Below are 7,226 nucleotides of genomic sequence, written 5' to 3'. Positions count from 1 at the left end.
GTATTTAAATATAAATAATGCTTAATCTCTTAAAATTTATATAATATAATTTTTTTGACAATAGAAAATATAAAAATTAATTCTAGCTTATTCAAAAATAACAACTACATCAATCTTATGGATTTAATCAACACTATTTTTACCAAAGAAGACTTAAATACATGGCACAAGAGATTTAGCCATCTATATTATACAAAGTTACAATACTTGTTATAAATACAAAAAATCACAAGACTCTTACAATTCTTGCTTCTAAAATCCATATTTATAAATTATTTTTTAAAAAGATAATATTAAAACAGCTTTTTAAATCCATAAAAAAACCAAAAAAATGAAGTACTTAAGTTAATCTATTTTAATTTAATTAGTTCAATAAAATATTTATTACTAAATGATTCTAGATACTATGTGGCCTTCTCAAATGATTACTTCAAAAAAATTAGATATATTTTATTTGGCATAAGACAAAAATATTGCTAAAATTTTGATAATTTTAACCTTGAGTAGAAACTAAAACCTAAAATCATATTTGTTGCTTTAGAATAGATTGTGATAGAATATCTCTCTATCACATTCATCAACCACCTATTCATCTATAGAATACAATGAAAATTCATTATGGCTTGAATTCTACAACAAAATGGCGTTAATGAATGGTACAATAGAACCATTATTAAAAAAGCTAAATCCATGGTAGCTATGTACAAGTACAAATACTTTCTTTAGAAAAAATTACTTAACAATGCCAATTACTTGGTTCACATTAGTCTAACAAAGACAAAAAATAAAATTATACTAGAGTACAAGTACTTGAATTAAAAAACTTTGATAGAGTACATCTTTATTTTGGAATTCATAGCTCAATTATATATACTAAAAGAATAGTACTTTAAACTATAGAGAAAAATTATCCAATGTTACTTCATAGGCTATAACAACAAAAACTAAGCATAGCAAGTATTCAACTTGCTTACAAATTAGATACACATAAGCTACAATATCATCTTTGACAAAAAATAAATTAACTTTGAATTACTATAACTACATACTACAATCTTTAATAACTTAGAAGTATTCTTTGTAATATATATCATTCCAATAAAGAATAAAATAACAATACAACTACAAGAATTACTTGCATAATGAATCCAATAACCTAAATTATCAACCAACACTAGCAATTCCATATCTTATTTCTTAATCACAAATAGTAATACTGAACTTAAGCAACTTGATGCTTTCATAGAGCTCTATTGAACTCCAATCAAAACAAGATAATCTAATACCAAATATTATTCAATACAACATGTGCAATTGAGTCTAAATAATATTCAAAGGCTTTTTAAAAATTACAATAAAAAGATGCTATTTGATAAAAAATAGATTCTATTTTTGAAAATAAAACTTGATTACTTTTAGATCTATCTATATGAAAGGTCTAATCTTAAGAATAAATCTAAAAAATTAAAAATCTATATAGTGGCTAAAAATTTTGAAGAAAAAAAAGAAATTAACTACTTAAAAATCTTTCTTATATTGTTCATTAGTATCAAGGATATGAATCTTAAATAATTAAAAGATCAAAAAACTCTTGAGTCAGTCAAAAAGACTAAATAATAACTCAATGATGATATAATACTAAACTAAAATGGCTATTGAAAAAAACAAGAAGACTAGAAGGCTTCAAATAAGACTAAGAATTAAAAAGGTATTGATAAGAGTGAAGAAGGCTTCTTTCTAGCTTCTATATATACTATTGTGAAGGACATGAACTAAAAGATGAGATATAAATGAATGAAATCTGTGTCAAAGAAAAAATGACAAAATAAAAATAAGGAAGCATGTATAATAAAAAGAAACTGGAATGGCTTATTACTAAAAGACAAGAAAACTTGAGACTTTTAAAAGTAAAGTAGAAGTAAGAAAGGAGTTGATAAGAGTGAAGAAGGCTTCACTCTTGTCTCTATATATACTATCTAACTAGAGGTTACGTGGCCATGTTCTATAGGACCTCTAATATGTATTGACTTTATAGGACACATGCCTTGACTTACAAGACAAGCTTTTCTATATATTCACCACATAATTAACTTCTTCTTCAAGCTACAAACATGTGTGGCATATGATTAATTTTTTGACCAAGTTTTTAACCTAAAAGTCAACAATGAATACCTATAAAGTCAAAGTAATATCTATAAAGCTTCTAAAAAGCTTTCTTTGAAGATATTATAGAATTAAGTTATTTTTATCTACTTTTATTTACTTCTACCTATTTATACAGGTAATTACAGGCTTACATGTATATATCTATGATATTACTCTCTTTTTTAGGAATAAGTTCCATATGGAGCAATCAACATATGTTGAAAAAATCTATAGTACAACAAATTCTATTGGGGACATACTCAAATCTTTATTCTCTTTGAAGATGGTTGATAGGGCCTTTCAACCATTGATAATATCTCATACAAGGGCAAGAAGCCCATCCTATTATTTGATCATTAATGAGGCCTTCATAACTTCTTTTAAATAAAATATTTAAAACACCATCAAGAATTATTCCTATCTCTAATAAAATTAACAAACATCGGAAATCTCTTCCAAAGATGTGATACCAAAAATGCATTGTATATTGTCATCTATTTAAAAAAAACATCTTATTCTTGAGGATCTTCATCTCAATTGGATTGTCTTAAAGGTTATGATAATTATAATGTTTCATCTTGTAATTTAGTAAATAAAGGTTCTTCAGTCAAATTTGCTAGTTGTTAATTCTTCATTTCTTTAGCATCATAAATACAAAGAAATTATAAAAAAAGATTGAAAGTAGAATGTTATCTTGCACAAATCTTATTTCTTTTATACAAAAGGTCTTCAGTTTGATTTTGATGGATGTCATTGATGAAAAGCCTCCACCTTCTTTATTGTATTTACAAGATTCTTTGTTGGTTACTATGTATGTTCACTAATATTGTATCTACAATAATAAACAACATATTCTAACTTATTTTGGCATCGCCTTAAGTCTAAGACTTCTTCTACTTCAAATTCTTCATTGTTGTCTACTTCTATATGAGGAGGTAGAACTTGTTTTTGTCTTGTTATGTCTACTAACTTCTATGGTGCAAGAAGAGATATGTAGAATACTAGATGGATTTTCATTGATTTTAATAAGTGTGAATGATATGAAACTAGATTGATTTGTGTAAAAATACAAAATGGTCAGAGCCTATGATAGTCTTATTTGTCACAAGGACGAGTAGACATGATATTGCGATGAAGTAACCATACTTTGTCATCCATATGAAATGGTAGTTATTTCTTTCAATAGACATCCGCATTGATCTTTTATTGTTCTTGAGCTTCTTTTAATTATGCCTTTATTATTATATGTAGCTTTGATAAATCATTTGCCAAATCTTCCATCATAAGATTATCAGCTTTTGAAAAGTCAAAAGTATCAAGTCGTAGATGATAACCACAATAGGCAAATAAAGGTGTTTATTTTGTAGAAGAATGTATTGTGTTATTATAAACAAATGCTGCTAATGGCAAAAGAGTTGTCCAATCATCTTGTTGATAATTGATGGTACATCTTAAATACTGCTCCAAAACTTGATTAATATATTTGTTTGTCCATCAATTTTAAGTTGGAATGCCAAATATAGTTTTATATCCACTTTTAGAATCTTAAAAAGAGTCCGCCAAAATCTTGATACAAATTGAGTTCCCTTATCTGATATGATATCCTTCGCTAATCCATGATAGCAATAGATGTTGTCAAAAAAGAGTGCAGATATTTCTTCACTTATGATAGATTTAGTATATAGTACAAAATATGCCTTCTTGATAAAACGATCTACTATTACAAATATAGAATCAAAAGAACCTTAGATTGGAAGATTTGTTGTCGTGTTGTGGTTCGTCTATTATATAAAAATAATATAATTATATACTTAATATATAATTTACTAAGTAATATGGTGAGAGCTATATTAGTAGATTTTAATTGGTTGTAGAATATAATTTGATTATTACCTTGAAAAGAGGTTGTTTAAAAAAATTACTATAGAATTTATATAATTTTAATTTCTTTTTAATAGTGGCTTTTAAGATTGGTTTTGGTTGATAGTAACTTCTAAATATTTAGAGTCACCTTTGTTAGACATTGGTGACCTTTCAAAATTTCTTTTGGTTCTTTTATTTGGAATTTAGAGCATAAATTATGTAAATCTTATAAGAAAAAAGATTGAAGAAGGATTTTGGTAGCAAAAGGAGTAATTAGGGCACCAATATAGATGAATGGAGATGAATAATGAAAATCTCCATTCCTATTGATCAAAAATCATGACCAATAGGCTTTGAGGAGGCTGCCAGAGGCCATATTAGAGATTAGAGTTATTTTTTTGTGGCATTTGAGTTTTGAAGGCTAAGGTCAAAAGATTTAGATTTTTGGCTATGATTTTGGTACAAGTTCTATATGGTTTGGAGTTTATATGAAGGAGATACAAGCGCTCAAAGTTAAGGTGATGATTTAGGAGCTACTGTTATTCTTTTTGGCATAACGCATGGGTACAGACAACAATTGAAGATCGGCGATTGCAACTCAAGAGAACACTTTTGCAACTACACTTTTTATATACTACTTATTGGATTCCAAATTGAAGTGAAGGAATTATTGGATTTTGAAGTCAGTGCATGCAATCTAAGGGTAGTAAGTAACCTGATTTGCTAGTGGTTGTCTCTTGAGATATATCTTAAGCAATTTGACAAGGTTTTGGCTCAAAATTTTAAAAAATGTGTAATTTTATATTAATAAACTTTAAGCATAAGTTTTATAATATTTGAGTATTGAATTCTTGAGATATTAAGAAAATAGTGTTTAGGTACTTATAAATTAGGATGTAGAACATCTGCTAGGATTTCTTAGATACCAAAAGATTGAGAGTGAATTTGCAGTTGGTTTTTTTTTGTGATAAAATTTAATGGTGAATTTTACATATATTTTAAATTTAAGACAAACTGAATAGTTAGATGAAGAGTTATGATTTTCTAAAGTTCAAGACAAGAAAATCCTTCACGAGAGAAATATGTTTTGAAGGAGTTTTGTTATATTTTGAGTTTTATGCAAAATAAAGGAAAATAAAGGAGTTTTGGGAGACTAAGACAAGATTCATATAAAGGTTTAAGTTACATTCTGTATAGCTAGATACCCAGTATATTCCCAAATAGCAAATCACACCATATGACACCATGATGAAATCCATAGAAACAATAGACTATAATTGTTTTAGAATGGATAATAGTTGAAGAAGTTTGTAATATCAATGATCGGGAGTTTTTGATCTTAAACAAATGTCACATAAGTGAACAAAGTCTTTCAAATCTATTTACATTTATAGCCACCATAAATCTCTAGATATAAGCTCTAATGTCTCGTTGTATCCAAAATATTTTATTGTAGGAAAGTCATGACGTGCTTGTAGAACCTTCAAAATAGAGTAGGTTGTTTTTGAACTCAAATTTAAAAGTATTTTATGACTTAGAAGAGGATTCTTGATACTATAAATAAAAAGATCAAAAAACATACTTGATAGGATTTGTTTTACAAGGATTGAATTAATAATCAATGTTGATTTCATTACTCAAAGATGAAAATGCTTTGGCTTCAAAAAAATCATTCTTTGTTGATCAAAAGATACATCTCTTTCATTTGATATAAGATAAAAATATCTAAAAAAGGCATTTGACAAATCTTATTATTTTTCGGATTGATACGTGAACTTAAAATCAAATCTTGATAAAGACATGCTTCAATGAGTTTGGCGACAATTCAAAACATTTGCGATTCTTGTGGTCTGTATATATGGTGATTAGATTAAAAGTGCCTTCTACATGATGATGCCATTCTTGAAATGAATCCATGAATGCAAGAAGCTTTGTTGTGGATTTCATAGTTAATCTTGGCTGCTAAAATTTTTTTGGAATAAAAAGCTACTAGATGAAGTTTATCATCTGTTCCCATTTCTAATTATACAGTTTTGTATTAAGTGCTATCTTGCTTGAGAATGCACCGGACGTCTGGGTGTAGAAGATAAAATAATATTTTATAAATATCAGGATAGGTTAGTGGATTTTAACCATCCAAATATAAACTATTTTGCATTTCAATATAAAAGCTTAATTCCATTACAAAATGCTTAGAAATACTATTTTTAATAACTTCAAGATATAATAAGTACAAGTCTTTTGTTATTTTTTAGTTTTATTTTTTTTTATTTTTTTATTTTTATTTTTATTTTTTAAATCTTAATCCTAGACAACAAGCTTCGGCAAGCTGTAATTCTCAATTTGATCCTCCGATTGTTGTAAACTTCTACCACTAGTGTCTTTGCAAGCCTTCTAAATGCTCAAGAAGTTTCAATCCAATCTAACTTACAGATTGCAAGAAAACATTGTAAATCCACACTGATGTATCTTGACCGCCGCCTAGAAGTCCTCGACTTACCACGCCAAATAACCAATACAAACACTGACTTTCAGCAACGATTGCCAAAGTTCTCCCAAATCCTATGAACCCAATTCTATACCTTTTGGAGGAGCTTGAAGCCAGTTCTCTGACCCCCAAAATCCCAATCTCTTGAATGCCCCTTTTCTTATCCTCTCTTCCCTTTTAACTCTGTGTGGTCCCATTTTCTTCCGTCCTAGATTCCGAATTGGAACAACCGATGGCGCTTCCCCAGAATTCCTATCTCTAAGAGGATCTTTCCAAGAAAAGGACGTTTTTTCCAAAACGGCATAGAAAATGGAACAGCTTGAAATGAAACTGAAGCCTCCGTATTCAGGACCTCATTGGATTGCCCAACCAAGTCAGGTCTCATACTAGGTAAGAGATCCATATCAGGACCGAAATTGAATGTCTTCATAATTAGGTCAAATTGGCCCTTCACATCAAACTCATCCAAATATTGAATTGGTCCTTTCTCCTTTTGCCAACTCTTGGTAAGAATGGCTCGGATTCATTCCACCTGATTTATCAGAGAATCTTAAAGACCTTAATTTATCTCCTCAATTTTTCCTTGACTTTGGATCTGTTGATCCCGTTTATTGAAATTGGATGAAATATTACATTGTTGATAAGTATGTCTTGTATGCTCGCAATTCCTACACACTGATGCGTAATCATCACTAGTTTTGGGATTGGAACATTCATTGGCATAATGACC

This window comes from Physcomitrium patens, chromosome 10 (assembly GCF_059467195.1).
Source record: "Physcomitrium patens ecotype Gransden chromosome 10, ASM5946719v1, whole genome shotgun sequence".
NCBI lineage: Eukaryota > Viridiplantae > Streptophyta > Bryopsida > Funariales > Funariaceae > Physcomitrium > Physcomitrium patens.
This window is presented reverse-complemented; position numbering follows the sequence as displayed.